This window comes from Microcaecilia unicolor, chromosome 7 (genome assembly GCF_901765095.1).
Source record: "Microcaecilia unicolor chromosome 7, aMicUni1.1, whole genome shotgun sequence".
Taxonomy (NCBI): Eukaryota; Metazoa; Chordata; class Amphibia; order Gymnophiona; family Siphonopidae; genus Microcaecilia; species Microcaecilia unicolor.
This window is the reverse complement of record NC_044037.1, coordinates 226404404-226419644: the sequence shown is the minus strand read 5'-3', so window position 1 is coordinate 226419644 and position 15241 is coordinate 226404404. Positions and strand designations below refer to the sequence as shown.

General features: G+C 46.4%; 1 protein-coding gene across 2 annotated transcripts in view; it reads left to right on the top strand.

The window, feature by feature from the left end:
• Positions 1 to 8272, top strand: part of PDK1 (pyruvate dehydrogenase kinase 1) — a 97001-nt gene extending 88729 nt beyond the window's left edge. The window contains exons 13-14 of one of the 2 annotated variants that reach the window (XR_003942878.1): positions 6043 to 6057; positions 6897 to 6908. The gene's annotated coding sequence lies outside the window, so the exon portion shown is untranslated. Of the gene's footprint in view, positions 1 to 6042; positions 6058 to 6896; positions 6909 to 7455 lie in introns of those variants that run through there. The other variant, XM_030210134.1, reaches the window with a different exon arrangement.
• The last annotated feature ends 6969 nt before the right edge of the window (positions 8273 to 15241 follow it).

Sequence of the window (15241 nt, the reverse complement as noted above, 5' to 3'; positions counted from 1 at the left end):
TGCCCTTTTGATTAGCAAAGGGATTGTACCTTTGGAAGAGGCAGCCAGATTAAAAAAAAAAAAAACACAGCATAGTTTCCCCATTGTTATAACGAGCAGCCAGCTCTGGTTGGTGTTAGATGTATGTGGTGTAGCTGTTCAGCTATTAAAAAAAAAAAAAAAGAAAGACAACTTTCCTTACTTTGTTTCTTTTGCTGCTCTGTTTGTTTTCGGGGGTCATTTTATTTCTTTAGCGCTATTTTACTTGTCGGAGCGGGCCCTTTCTGTTTAAAAAAAAAAAAGGGTTTGGCACGAACCGTGCACGCGCGTGACTGCGATGTCCGAAAAACTTGAGATGCGCCATCTGTTAGCGTCGGGGGGGGGGGTTCTTCTTCAGGCGCTTGTAAATATTGTACAGCGCTAGTGGGAGCGTCGGGGCCTGCTCTTTCTTCGTCTTCGGGAGTTCAGTCGGCAATTTCGGCCTCCTCCCCGTCGCGCTCCGACCCAGTAATTTACGGAGGTGTCAGGCGCCCCCCTGGACACTGGTACAGCGATTTTGGCGTGAACGGTGGCCATTTTGAATCAGTCTTCGCCGTCACAGACACAGGCTGTGGTGCTCAGTGTCCCGAATTTGGAATGTTTTTCTTCAGGAGCTCTGGTACAGGCTGGGCCTACTCAGGCAGGGGGTTTTCCTCCTGAGTTTGTGCTCCAGATGTACCAGGCTTTTTTTCTGCAGAAGGGTGATTCATCAGCTGAGCCAGGAGGTTCCTCTAGATCGGCTCCTCCTCCCCCTAAGAGATCTAGGGAAGGAGAGTTGCAGGGACATTTTTGGTCAGATCCTGATCAGGACATGCCCTTTTTAGAAGAGGAGGAAGATCTGGCGGAACTTGGCTGGGAGGATTCCTCTTCTATAGATCCTGAGGCTGGATCCTTTGCTCAAGGGGAAGATCCTTCTGTAGCGAGGGCTTTCCATAAGGATGATTTGCAGGAGCTCATTTCTATGGTCTCCTCCACTTTGAATTTTGAAACTCTCCCGCCAGCCTCAGAAGTCCGTAAGGTCGATTTCTTGATTAAGGGCTCTAGGTCTGCAGCCAAAACTTTTCCCATGCATCAGGACATTTGGGACGTTATTAAAGCGCAATGGGAGGTCCCAGATGCGGCTTTTCGGCCGACCAGATCTATGACTCGTCTCTACCCAGTTCCAGAAGCGGATAGAGCCATGCTTAAGGTGCCGGTTGTAGATGCAGTGGTGTCTGCGGTTACGAAGCGTAATACGGTCCCCGTAGATGGAAAAACGGCTCTTCGGGATGTTCAGGACAGAAGACTGGATTCTCTGCTCAGGAATTGTTTTGATGTTTCTTCCTTGGCAGTGCTGCCTGCCATTTGTGGTTCTTTAGTGGCTAGGGCCTGTTTTAGGTAGGCAGAGAGAGTCCTGGACAGGAGTTTGGATGATCTTCAGGCTATCGATGTAGAGGTGGCTAAGAATGAAACGGGGGCGGCTTTTCTGGCTAATGCCCTGTATGATTTGTTGCGAGCATCTTCTAAGTCTTTGGCTTTGGGGGTCGCTGCTCGCCGATCTGTGGTTGAAAGGTTGGTCAGCAGACGCGGCCTCCAAGTCAAAGTTGAGCAAGTTTCCTTTTAAAGGTTCTTTCTTGTTTTGAGAAGAATTGGATAAATTGGTTAATTCCTTAGGAGATGCTGAAGTTCCTCGCCTACCGCAAGATAGGCCTCGTCTATCCAGTCGAGGTTCTTTGTTTGGTAGGGGTTCAGTGAGAGGTTTCCGTAGGTTTCAGGCTGGTCGGGGTTTTCAGCCTCAGAGGTCTCGTTTTTTCAACAGGACTCAGTCCTTTCGGGGTTCTCGCAGAGGAGCAGGTTTCTCCAATGCAGGTTTTCGATCCCAGACATGTCCTACCCAATGAAGGTGTGAGGGCCTCTCCTCTGGTCCCTGTCGGAGCTCGTCTTTCTCAGTTTTATCAGAGGTGGGCCCACATCACTTGAGATCAGTGGGTCTTGGAAGTTATTCGAGATGGTTATGCTTTAGAGTTCGCAAGGCCTATTTCAGATGCCTTTCTGGAGTCTCCCTGCCGCTCTCCTCTCAAGGCGAGGGCGGTTCGAGACACTCTACAGAGGCTCTTAGTTCTTCAGGCTATCTCTCCAGTTTCTCCTTCCGAGTACAGACAAGGCAGGTATTCCGTTTACTTTGTAGTCCCCAAGAAGGAAGACTCTTTTCGCCCTATTTTAGATCTCAAGGCTGTCAATCGCGCTCTGAGTCACAAGCTTCCGAATGGAGACCCTTCACTCAGTCATAGTGGCGGTGCGCCAGGGAGAGTATTTGACAGCCTTAGATCTCACAGAGGCCTATTTACATATTCCTATTCGTCCGGCTCACCACAAGTTTTTGCGATTCTAGGATGGCATTACCAGTTTCGCGCTCTGCCCTTCGGTCTAGCGACCGCTCCATGTACCTTTACCAAGGTTATGGTCATGGTGGCCGCGGCCCTCAGAAAAGAGGGGATTCTTGTTCATCCATACTTAGACAACTGGTTAATCAGAGCATTCTTATCAGGAGAGTTGTCGCGTCACAGGCCGAGTGATGGCGTTCTTGCAGTCCCTAGGTTGGGTGGTAAATGTACCTAAGAGTCGGTTAGTTCCATCTCAGTCTCTGGAGTATTTGGGCGTCACCTTCGACACGGCACGGGGTCGAGTCTTTCTGCTGCAGGCCAGGATTGTAAAGCTGCAGTCGCAGATACGGGCTTTACTTCAGCAGAAGCGTCCGTATGCTCGAGATTATCTTCAGGTTCTCGGTTCCATGGCAGCCACAATAGAGGTAGTGCCCTGGGCCAGGGCTCATATGAGGCCTCTTCAGTGGTCCCTTCTATCCCGGTGGTCCTCTGAGAAGGATTCGCTTCTGATGCGATTGCCTCTCCGCAACCGAGAACGCAGCTCTCTATTTTGGTGGCTATGGATGAAGAATCTCACTGTAGGAATGCCTTTGGAATCTCCTCGGTGGATACCGTTAACGACAGATGCCAGTCTCCGAGGCTGGGGAGCTCATTGCCTAGGCAGGTGGACCCAGGGTCTCTGGTCCTAACTGGAAGCAGTTCAATCAATCAATTTTTTGGAGACCAGGGCGATCCGACTTGCTCTGCAGCACTTCAGTTATCTCCTGGTAGGCAAAGCGGTGCGAGTTCTTTTGGACAACGCCTCGGCAGTGGCCTATATCAACTGTCAGGGAGGAACGAGATGCCGTCTCTTGTGTCGAGAGGCGGAGAGTCTCGCGTGGGCAGGAGGTTCACCTCACGGCCATTTCAGCCTTGCATGTAGCAGGAGTGGAGAACGTTCAAGCCGACTTTCTCAAGTCGACACACTCGTGATCCAGGAGAGTGGGCTCTCAGTGATCAGGCGTTTTCAGTTCATAGTGGAGCGCTGGGGCACTCCAGTTCTAGATCTTTTCGCCACCAATCTCAACTCAAAAGTCCCTCGATTCTTCAGTCGTCGAAGGGACGCAAGAGCGGCAGGGTTAGATGCTCTCTTGTAGCAGTGGCCCTCCGATCTGCTTTATGCGTTTCCTACTTGGCCGCTAATAGGTTGCCTCCTACAGAGGATCGAGGTTCACGGAGGGCCAGTAATTTTGGTGGCACCAGACTGGCCTCGACGTCCTTGGTACGCGGATCTGCAACGTCTGTCGGTGGCGTCTCCTCTTTGGTTTCCAGTTCACAAGACTTTGCTGGTGCAAGGGCCAGTTCCACATCCAGACCCGGCTCGATTTTTGTCTTACGGCTTGGCACTTGAACGAGCCCATTTAGCTAAGCGGGGTTTTTCAGCGCCAGCGATTTCCACCATGCTTCGGTCTCTAAACTATATTCATAGGTGGAGAATTTTTGAGGCTTGGTGTGCAGAGGCTGGCATTCGTCCTTTTTGGGCGTCTGTGGCTCAGATGTTAGATTTTCTACAGCGAGGTTTTGATAAAGGGCTGTCTCTTTCTTCTCTTAAGGTGCAGGCGGCAGCTCTTTCCTGTTTCAGAGGGCGGATTCGGGGTAAATCTTTGGCTAGTCTTCCCGATGTGGCTCGTTTTTTTGAAGGGAATCAGTCTTCTTCGTCCTCCGGTAAGATCAGTCTTTCCATCTTGGGATCTTAATTTGGTTCTTTCGACTTTGACAAAACCCCCATTTGAACCATTGCAAGCATGTTCTTTGAAGGATTTGACGCTTAAGACAGAGTGTTTTGGTGGCTATTGCATCAGCTAGGAGGGTCTCGGAGTTGAAAGCTTTTTCCTGTAGATCTCCATTTCTGCAATTTTCTAAGGAGCGAGTAGTACTTCGTCCTGTTCCTTCTTTTTTGCCTAAGGTGTTATCTCGGTTTCATCTGTCCTAGTCCGTGTTTCTTCCTGTTCTGGGATCGGCCTCGGGGACGCAGGAGCAGAGATGTTTGCATACTCTGGATGTTAAGAGAGTGCTTAAACGATATCTCGCCGTTACTGAAGTTTTTCGTCGCACGGACCGTCTTTTTCTGCTGTTGGCTGGTCACCGTAAGGGTTTGGCGGCTTCTAAGCCCACGTTGTCCAGGTGGATTAAAGAAATGATAGCGTCGGCCTACCTTTTGGCAGGCAAAGCGGTCCCGGAATCTGTTAAAGCTCATTTGACTAGAGGGCAAGCAGCGTCCTGGGCCGAGTGTTCCTTGGTACCGCCAGCGGAGATTTGTAAGGCAGCGACTTAGTCCTCTCTCCATTTGTTTTCTAAACATTACAGACTTGATGTTCAGTGTCGACAGGAGGCGGTCTTGGCTTCGCGAGTACTTACAGCGGGTTTGCTGGGGTCCCTCCCATAGGACTACTGCTTTGTTACGTCCCATCAGTCCAATCCTGGGCCAGTCCGGAGGGATGCTAAGGAAGGAGAAATTAGACCTTACCTGCTAATTTGCTTTCCTTTAATCCCTCCGGACCGGCCCAGGTCCCTCCTGTGTTCTATCTTTCTGTCTATGTTTCTATGTTTAATTGTTTGCAGAGCTGTTTTTTGCTGGTTAATATATATTAAAAAAAAAAAAAAAGATATGCTAAGGCCATACCGCTGCTCTGGTAAGGGTGGTCGGTGAGCCATTACAGTTAGGCCATACCGATACTCTGGTAAGGGTTCTCGGTGAGCCATTATGGTAAGGCCATACTGCTGCTCTGGTGAAAGTTGTCGGTGAGCCTTTGTTTGAGCACATTTTCAAAAGTGCTTCCTGGTTGCTTGAATTCCTTGGGGCACAGACTGGATTCTTCTTCTTCCTGCTTTGTTATTCAAATACTGAGGCTAGGGTCACATGACCAGGGCTCCTATTGGCTTGCTAGAGTCAGTTTTTTCTCAGTCTCCACCTGCTGGAAGGCATGCACAACCCATCAGTCCAATCCTGGGCCGGTCCGGAGGGATTAAAGGAAAGCAAATTAGCAGGTAAGGTCTAATTTCTCCATTTGTCATATGGTGATTGCTGCCAGTCATTCTCATTTGCAAATAAGCTCTAGTAAGCCACCATTGCCCATATCCCAGTTCTATAGCTCTCTTCTATAGAGGTTGACCTCTGTTTGCCTACAACTGTTGCTAGAGCTCTGATAGTATGAACTATGCATGGCTCTCAAAGTCAGGCCTGCTTGGGCAAAAATAAAGGAGATGCAGTCTACTAGCCAATTAGAGTGTACATATTTGCCAATGGCAGTCCCCATCCCAGAGCTGGGTGGACTTTCCACTGTATATAGAATGCCAAGGCTTTCTTACAAGGTAGAATGCACACTTTCACCTTTGTATGCATGAGTACTAGCAAAAATATTGGTAAGGTGATAAACTGAGATGGACTCCAATGCTAACTTAGGATAGAAGTTTGAATGAGTGTGTAGAACTACTCTATTGTAAAATCTTGTATAAACTGGATCAGTTACTATGACCTGGAGTCCATTTACACTGAGAGTCTAGGTTAGGTACTTGAGCTGACAGGTGTTGAGTGGCTCAAAAGGAGTTTTGATCAGCTATGTTAAAACAACATTGAGGTCCCATGACCCTGTGGGAGTCTTGACAGTAAGGTTCAATAAAGGCAAGTATCTCATAAGTCGAAGACTACAGTGATGGATTTGCCTTCTAATGCTGATAATATGTGCCAGTTGCACTAAGGTGTACCCTGATGGAGTTTGAATTGAAACCTGACTGAAAGATGTAGAAGGTATTCCAGCAATTTGTGTTAGGAGCAGGAAAAGGGTTCTAGGGCCTCTTTCCTCACACTAGAAGGAAAACCTTTTCCATTTAAAACTGTATGACCATCTAACAAACTTTCCTAGAAGCTAAAAGAACCTGTAATACATTGGTAAGTTAAGGGATGTTAGTCACCCTTTCAACATCCACATTGTGAGGGCTAGGGACTCTGTGTTGGGATATAACAGCATTTCCTGCTGCGTGATCAATTTTGGAGAAAGTTCCAGTCTTATAGGTCTTCTTGTGGAGAGCTCTAGAAGAGGTAGTACTAAATCTACCTGGTCTAATAAGGAGTTAATGGTTCCCCAGTTTGAGTTGCAGGAGAGTTTATGCTACACGAGAGACAGCTAAGTTACTTACCTGTAGCAGGTATTCTTTGAAGACAGGCATACGTGGCTCTAAGTGATCCCCTGAAAGGTGGCCCAGTTTCACATTTTGTCAGCCTCTCACCAAAGAAGGTAGGATGCTGTTCCTCTTTGCTTGCTGACATAGGATATGGCCACCTGAATGAAAATAATTTTATTGTCCAAACAATCTTTGAAAGCCTTTACCGTATTCTATATTGTTCTTAGTGCCAGGCAATTTACCTAGTAGTTTCACTTGGGAGGACTGTTTACGTAGGCTCCTCAGGCTGGTTTGGATACATTTGTTAACTCAATTTGAACTGGCGGAATTTGGAAGGGGGACCCCTTTTGCTAGATTGGATGAAAGTCCTGGAGAGAACTAATGACAAATGATGTCTTGTAAAGATCTTTGGCCAGTGCCCACTGAGTGGACAAAGACCATGGAGCTTGTTTCAAATTGAGACATACCAAAGGAGTGTTATGTACTATTATGTAGTAACTTATACTGGAGTATGGCACACATCTTTTATCAAGCCTTTGGCAGTGAAGATCATATTATAGGTATGTGTCCTATTGGTATCAGTTTTAATATATATATATATATATATATATATATGTCTGTATCCTTTTTTTAATGTGCCAATATAGCAATGATTTGATATATATTTTTACTTTATGTGCCAAGATAGAGATGTTTTGATATTTACTATATATGTTTATATTGTGGATACTTATTTGATAGATTTATGTATTTATTCATACACTAGGTATTGTCCTTTTCATGTATGGTTTTACATTGCATTACATTTTTCTTGTATTAATTTTCAGCTATTTGATTTTATTGTATGATTTGTATGTTTAGTTTTACTGTATGATCTTTGCATTTTTATACTTGTAATTTTATTATTTTGTAGCCCCTGATGTAGCCATGCTGGGTGAAAGATGACCTGTGTTGAGCAATACATGAGCTTGCAACTTTACTGTTACAGATTGTGTATATCTACTACTGATCTGCTTTTCCTTCTTTCTACTTTGGAATCTTTGTACTGTTTGCCTTGCTGTTTCTTGATATATTTTAGTTCTAAAGCTCAGAGCATCAATAATGACTTTAGATGCGCTTGATACTGTATTAAGAATATCATAGGTCACATGGACCACATCTCTTCCACACTCCTTCCCTTTAATTACCAGCAAGCAACATGGTACCAAGCAAAGCCACATTCTTTTGAGTCACTATCGGATGCAGGGTCTTGGATCCTTGAAGGCTGGTACATCCTTGCCGCAGTCCTGGAGGATGAATGGTCCTTATGTCAGGGACACTTCAAGGTTACCAATGACATTATTGCTTCAATGCTCTCAGCAATTGCTTTGAAGAGGCACAATGCTGATGCACACTGGTCTTCACCATTACTGTCCCTCAGAAACAATGACACTGAGGCCAAACCTTCTCTCTTCTTCAGGCAGGACTTCAATGATGAGTCCTGATGGCCTCTGCTCATGCTCAATGGTCAAGGTGAAAGAGAGACATAAGGGGGGTAATTCTCAAAAAGGTAACCTAAAATTGAGGTGGTGGGATGTTGCTCTGGTTTTACTCCAAATTACCTCCTCCCTCCCCAACCTATCCATTGCTGTTTCTCATGAAGTCTGTTAAGTGGGAGGCCTATTGGACTCATCCTTGTCCTTCATACCCCAGATTAATATTAAAATGTTTGACTTTGTGAGGTCGAGAGAAGGCAAGATGGCGTCTGAATAGGACGTGTGTGAAACAGCTCCTCACTCAACTCCCTCTTGCTGTTTTTTTTTTTTTTTCCTTAAAAAATACATTTCCATGCCCAAGAGATGGGGCAAACAGAGGGCTTACCCTGCTCCCTCTGCAAGACAGGAATTGGGACCGATGGACCGTTTCACTGTTCCCAGAGTAGAACTGACTGGGCAACAACCCTTGCTGCAGGAGGGATCGATGAGAGGAGAACCGACCTACCTGCCTGAGGGAGAGACCACTCTGAGCCCAGAGGAACGGAGTCCTCCTTCGATGCCGGCAATGCTGGCAGACCAGAGCCCTGGATTGACTAGACCCGATGAGATGTCTGATCTGGGAGCAGGGGCAGACTCTGCTAGCAGAACGCCGAGTGCAGCAGTGCTGGTGGTTACTGCTGAGAATACCGAAGGAGCAGGAGCTGAATCACAAGAGAGCAAGACTGGCTCTAAGAAAGGAGCTCAGGAAGAGGTAACATTGAAATTATTTCCTAAAAAACCGGAGAAAATAACCCTAGAAAAAATTTGGGATGCTTTGGAATGTTTAGAAGATTCTTTAACCCAGAAACTATCTCCAATAGTTAAAGTTACTCAATCAAATCAAGCTAAAATAGCAGACTTAGAAAAACAGTTGGAACAATCTAAAACTTTTGAACAAACAATTATACTTGAAACAAATCAAATTAAAGAGAGTCAAATAACTTTAATAAAAGAAAATGTATACTTACAGAGGAAAATAGAAACTTTAGAAAATTTACAAAGGATGAAAACATTGAGATTTATAAATTTTCCTAAAGTTCCAGCAGTGGCTCCTTTAATAACATTCAAAAGATATCTTTCTGAAGTATTAAAAATTACTGAACAATTGTTTCCACCTGTAGCAAGGATTTATTATTTGGCTCCCTATGTTAAGAAACCAAGTGAGCACATAATACCATCTATGGAAACCCCATTTGAGGAGCTAAATTTGAATTTATCACAAACAATTGAAGATGAACTATGTGGAGTACAACCTGCTACATTAATTATAGACTTTGTTCTACAGCCGGATCGGGACTGGATCTTGAAAACTTTCTTTAAACATAGACATGAAGTCTTTCTGAATTGCAAAGTCAAAGTATTTCCTGATATTGCTAGACAAACTCAGAAAAGACGTCAGTCTTTTTTGAAACTTCGTGATCGTGTATTGTCACAGGGGGGAATTTTCTGGCTTAATTTTCCTTGCAAATGTGTTGTTAAATTTCAATCAATTAAATATGTTTTCTTTGAGAGTGATCAGTTAGCAAATTCCTGGACTCCAGACAAGAACCAGCTGTAAACTCTCTTGTGCTTCCTCCATTAGTATCTACTCCGTGATAGGATAAGTGGGAACATGTTCTACTCATTTTTTCCTATGTTAACCAATTTTTGAATTGTGCCTTGCCTACAATTGTGGACTTTAGCAGTAATTATCATTTAATAGATTTTCTTTATAAAATATTTTCTTGTATGATATGGTAATACTCCTTTTCTGTACAAGTGTATCTTGTAAAATTCATTAAAATTACAAATAAATTGAGAGGAAGTGACGTCACGGGACCGAATGGCCGCCTAAACCCGGAGCTCCGTTCTTCCCTCCTGCTTTAAAGCTCCACTTATCATAAGGAAGCCTCTCACAGAGTCCGCAAGAACTGCAAACTGTTGCTGACTCGTCTAAGCCAAAGAAGATGAGTAAAAAAAGCGGCGCATTACATCGAGAGAGCGAGCGGTTGTCGGCGAAGCAGATGGATCGCGGCCTAGCGCGACCCGCCTCCCCCAAGGTACGCAGAATCTCGGAATCCGGCCACAACCCGGCCCGTGAAGAACGCCACGAACCCGCCCCCAATCAGGACCTGGCGCAAGAAGTGACCAAAAGCTTGGAGGCGCTCAGGGCTGAAATCGTGGCGTCCAAGGAAGAAATACTGGAGCACGTGGACGCCCTGAGTGTTGACCTAAGAGAGCTTGGGGGCAGGGTAGAAGTGCTGGAGGAGCGCGTGGACGAGATGGGGGAGAGAAACGAAGAAGCTGAAAGGTGCATGAAAAAAATGTCAGAACAGACAGAAGACCTGCAGTTTAAGTTGGACGACCTTGAAAACCGGGGGAGACGTCAAAACCTCCGGTTTCGGGGCGTCCAGGAGAACGCTGATAATGAAGACGTCCCGACGGTTGTGCGAGCTATATGTGCGCAGCTGTTGGGCCCAGAATTTGATGTTAGCCAGATTGCCATGGACAGAGCGCACAGAGCACTGGGGCCGGCGAGAGATAACAGGCCGAGGGACATAGTGGTTAAGTTTTCCACATATGCCTGCAAAGATCAAATATGGCAGAAGGCTCGCCAGTGCTCAAACCTCGAATTCAATGGAGCTCGAGTGGCGATCTACCAAGACCTATCCTTGTTTACGCTGAACCTCCGAAGGTCTATGAAGCCGGTAACAGAGGTTCTAACCAAGGAGAAGATTGCCTATAGATGGGCATTTCCATTTGCCATTTGCTTCGACCTCAAGGGAGAGAAGATTCGCTGCAGGTCCGTGGGCGCTGCGTGGAAAAGCCTACATGAAGTGGGTTTAACCCCCACGGAAAGTTTGCCTATGGGAATGGCCCCCTCAACAAAAGAGCGTCTGCAGAGATGGAAGAGAGTCGAGAAAGGGGCAAAGAGCTCAAGACATCAGACCTGAACTGTAGAGGTTGGACTTTCAGGGGTGAACTCAGTTGTGCAGTTATTTTCCCCGAAGGGGGGTAAAGTTGAGAACATGTTCTAGAGAGAGCAATTCAAATGATAATGTACTGATTGGTAGTGGAAAATAAGGTGATATTGTGGTCGATTGGAGGAGGAGGGAGGGATGGGGGGTGGGGGGATTGGGGGGGAATTCATTATATCTGATTGTTACATTGGTTAAAATAAGTTGCGATTTGGTCAGGGGGGTTTCTTCTTCCAAGTCCCAGGCAGTGCCGAATGGCACTGGTTGGTGGATTCAGGTTAGGGGGGAGTAGGGAGGGTTTATGGGGTAGAGAGAGGTTCTGGGGGCTAAGGCGGGGGGGGAATTAGGGTAAGGGGGGAGGGGGATAGTTTGGGAGGGGGGAAGTTGTTATTAGAGTTAAGTCCTCAAAGGTCAACATGTTATTCTTCATTCTCTCTATTGAAGATTGAATGGTAGACTTTAAAATCTGTACATATAATATAAAGGGGTTGAATTCGCCTTACAAGCGACACGCACTGCAACGTGAGCTACACTTGATGAAGCCGCGAGTAGTCTTTTTACAGGAAACACATCTATTACAAAAGCACGAGGGGCTCCTGCTGTCTAGACAATATAGGCAGGTTTACTGTGCCTCAGATGCTACGGGTGCAAAGAAACGGGGAGTGGCCATCATGTTTCATAAAGACACCCAGGTACAGATTCTGCATTCCAGAAAGGACAAGGAGGGTAGATTCCTATTTTTACATGTGTTATTGGAGCAGGAGGAATGTACATTGGCTAGTATATACGCCCCAAATGAAAGGCAGGACTCTTTTTTCCTGCGCTTGAACAGGGAATTGCAGAAATTTGCTAGGGGTAAACTAATTGTAGCTGGTGATTTTAACGCCACCATGCAGCCAGGTCTGGATAGATCAGCTCCTCCTGCTCCGATTGACTGCAAACTTTCTCGAGCCTTGAAATGTTTGGTTGACGAACTGGGATTATACGATGTATGGAGACAGGCTAACTCTAGGGGGAGAGAGTATACTTTTTACTCAACGGTGCACCTTTCCTACTCCAGAATTGACTATATTTTAATGGATAAGACACTGTCTGACGGGGTAGGGGGGGCCACTATAGGTCATATTACTATATCAGACCATGCCCCAGTCTGGGCCAGAATTTCATCCTTGCAGGCTGAGAGGAGGGATAAGAGATGGGCGCTTAACAACTCTCTGCTGCAAAACCCAGAACTGGTGGTGGGATTTCAATCAGTCCTGAAAGAGTATTTTGACCTCAACATAGACTCTGGACCACCACTGGGGGTAGTATGGGATGCTTTTAAAGCTGTGGCGAGAGGGTATTTTATTAAACAAGCTGCTCAGAAATCCCGAATCCAAAGGGAACGTTTGACTCAATGTATGGGTGCAGTAGGGGACCTGGAAATTAAATATAGGCAGTCTGGTTCGAGGTCTGACTACCGGAAGCTGCAGGCAAAGAGACTGGAAATAGCCTCCCTACACGAAGATAGTCTGAAGTTTGCGCATGCTAGGACCAAACAGGTGTATTACGAATGCACTAATAAACCAGGTAGACTATTGGCCACAAAATTAAGGAAAATAATATCTGACCGGCACATATTAAAAATAAAGGGAGTTAGAGGAGAGGTTCTGCATAAGGCCACTGGGATAAGAGACTGCTTTGCACAATACTATGAGAGGTTGTATCGGGAAGATCCCACTGTACAGACGGGAAAAATAGATGAATACTTGGCTGAAAGGGGTTTGAAAGTTTTGTCCGAAACGCAGAGGGTGGCACTAGACCAACCAGTGAGTGTAGAAGAGGTGTTGCAGGTAATTAAAGCAATGCCAGCGGGTAAGGTGCCAGGCCTAGATGGTTTCACCAACGAATTTTATAAGATCTTTCGACCACATCTGGCACCCTATTTAACTTTGATAGCCAACTCGGTGAGAGAAGGGGCCCCACTACCAGCGACGATGATGGAGGCTTGGGTGGCAGTAATTCCCAAACCTGGTAAGGACGGAACTGAATGTGCCTCGTACCGGCCAATATCAATACTCAATGCTGACGTAAAAATTTTGGCTAAGGTTTTGGCCAATAGGCTGGCGAGGCTGTTACCTAGTCTGATCCACCCCGACCAGGTTGGGTTTATAGCAAATAGGCAAGCTATGGATAACATCCGGAGAACAGTGGACCTCTTGTATGCAGCCCAGACAAAGGCCAGTCAGGTGGTGTTGTTAGGGCTGGACGCCGAAAAGGCCTTTGACAGGGTTCACTGGGGGTTCCTTGATAAAGTCCTGGCTAGGGTAGGGATAGGATCTCAGTACAGGGCCTGGATTGGAGCGTTGTATGCGGCGCCGCGTGCGTGTGTGAGGGTGAATGGTGGACATTCGGAGATGTTTGGGCTAGGCCGAGGTACGCGACAAGGGTGTCCCTTGTCTCCCTTACTCTTTGCACTGGCAATGGAGCCATTGGCAGAGGCGATTAGAGAACATCCGGATATTACAGGGGTGAAGGTGGGTGGACAGGAATACAAAGTAGCATTATTTGCAGACGACGTTTTGTTGTCCCTGTCTAACCCTTTAATCTCACTGCCAAATTTAATGAAGGCGATAGATGAATATGCTGCAATCTCTGGCTATAAACTCAACGCGGGTAAATCTATCGGCATGGCGCTGGGTATACCCCCAAATATATTGGATTCACTGAAGGCGTCTTTTAATTTCAAATGGGAGCTTAAAGCCTTGGGTTACTTGGGAGTTAAGATCTCGAGCAACTTATCTGATCTGTTTGATGACAACTACCTGGCCCTTAGAAGGGAGATACAGAGGGATCTGGATAGATGGTCATCCATGGGACTGTCCTGGTTTGGGCGCATTGCCACGATTAAAATGAACATTTTGCCCAGACTATTGTATTTATTCCAGGTACTGCCCTTGAGGCTGTCCAGGTCCTTCTTGTCCGGGATTCAGGACTCCTTGATACGGTTTATATGGTGTCATAAGAGGCCACGTTTGCCGCGAGCGGTGCTATATAAGAGTAGAAAAGAGGGAGGCTTGGGTGTGCCCAATCTTACCTGGTACTATTGGGCAGCACAAGCTAGAGGGGCAGTCGATTGGTTTCGAAGGGAAGAGCATAAGAGGTGGATAGATATTGAACAAGCCCTGGTGGGTTCGCGTGAGCTTGGGCATCTCATGTGGTTGCCTGGTAAATACAGAGGTAGGGTGGAAAGATTTCCGCCAGCAGTCCAGACTACCTTCCACTACTGGGACTGTATGTTTCCGGAACGACAGCCGATTACATCTGGCTTGGCCCCGATTGTGGATAACCCTTTATTCGAACCAGGTATAGGCAATAGTGTTTTTTGCAGATGGGCAGCCTCGGGTTTGGAGTTGTTGGGTCAATTACATGTGGGGGAGGCTGTTTCGCCCTTTGAGTCCTTGGTGGAGGACTACGGTCTTAGTCCTAGTGATAGATATGCTTATTCGCAGCTCCACCACTTTCTCAAAGGGCCTATATATGGTAGATGCTTGGGGCGAGAAATTCACCCGACGGAGGAGATATGTGTAGACACTGGACGCACCAAGGGATTGATATCCTTTTTATATGACTATCAAATGAGACGCGCAAAAACGTCTATATTACATAGACAGAGATGGGAACAAGAGTTACATTTTACACTACCAGAGGCCAGGTGGCTGGCTCTTGAGAAACAGATTCGAAAATCTTCAACGGCGGTGGCCCTACAGGAAAACGCTGTTAAGGTGTTTTATAGATGGTACTTGACTCCGGCTAGGCTACATCACATGAGTGCTCAGATATCCCAAAATTGCTGGCGAAACTGTGGGGGGGTAGGAACAGCGGGTCACATCTGGTGGACATGCCCTAAAGCGCAGGCATATTGGATGGGGGTTCGAGCACGTATTCAGGTATGGACTGGTAGGTCTGTGCAGTGGCATCCCTCGATCTTCCTCTTGGGCGGGCGACCAGAAGGCCTTACGTTAGACCAGTGGCTACTTGTGCGCGCCTCCCTAAACGCTGCCCGGGTGAACTTAGCTCAAAGTTGGAAATCCCCGTTGGTCCCTCCAATGGTGAGATGGATAACTAAGATCAGATATATTTGTGAAATGGAGAGACTGACAGCCTTGAAGAGAAAAAGGCTACCTAATTGGCAGAGAATTTGGGACCCTTTTCTGAATAAGTGTTTGGAATAGCAAGAAAATGACTG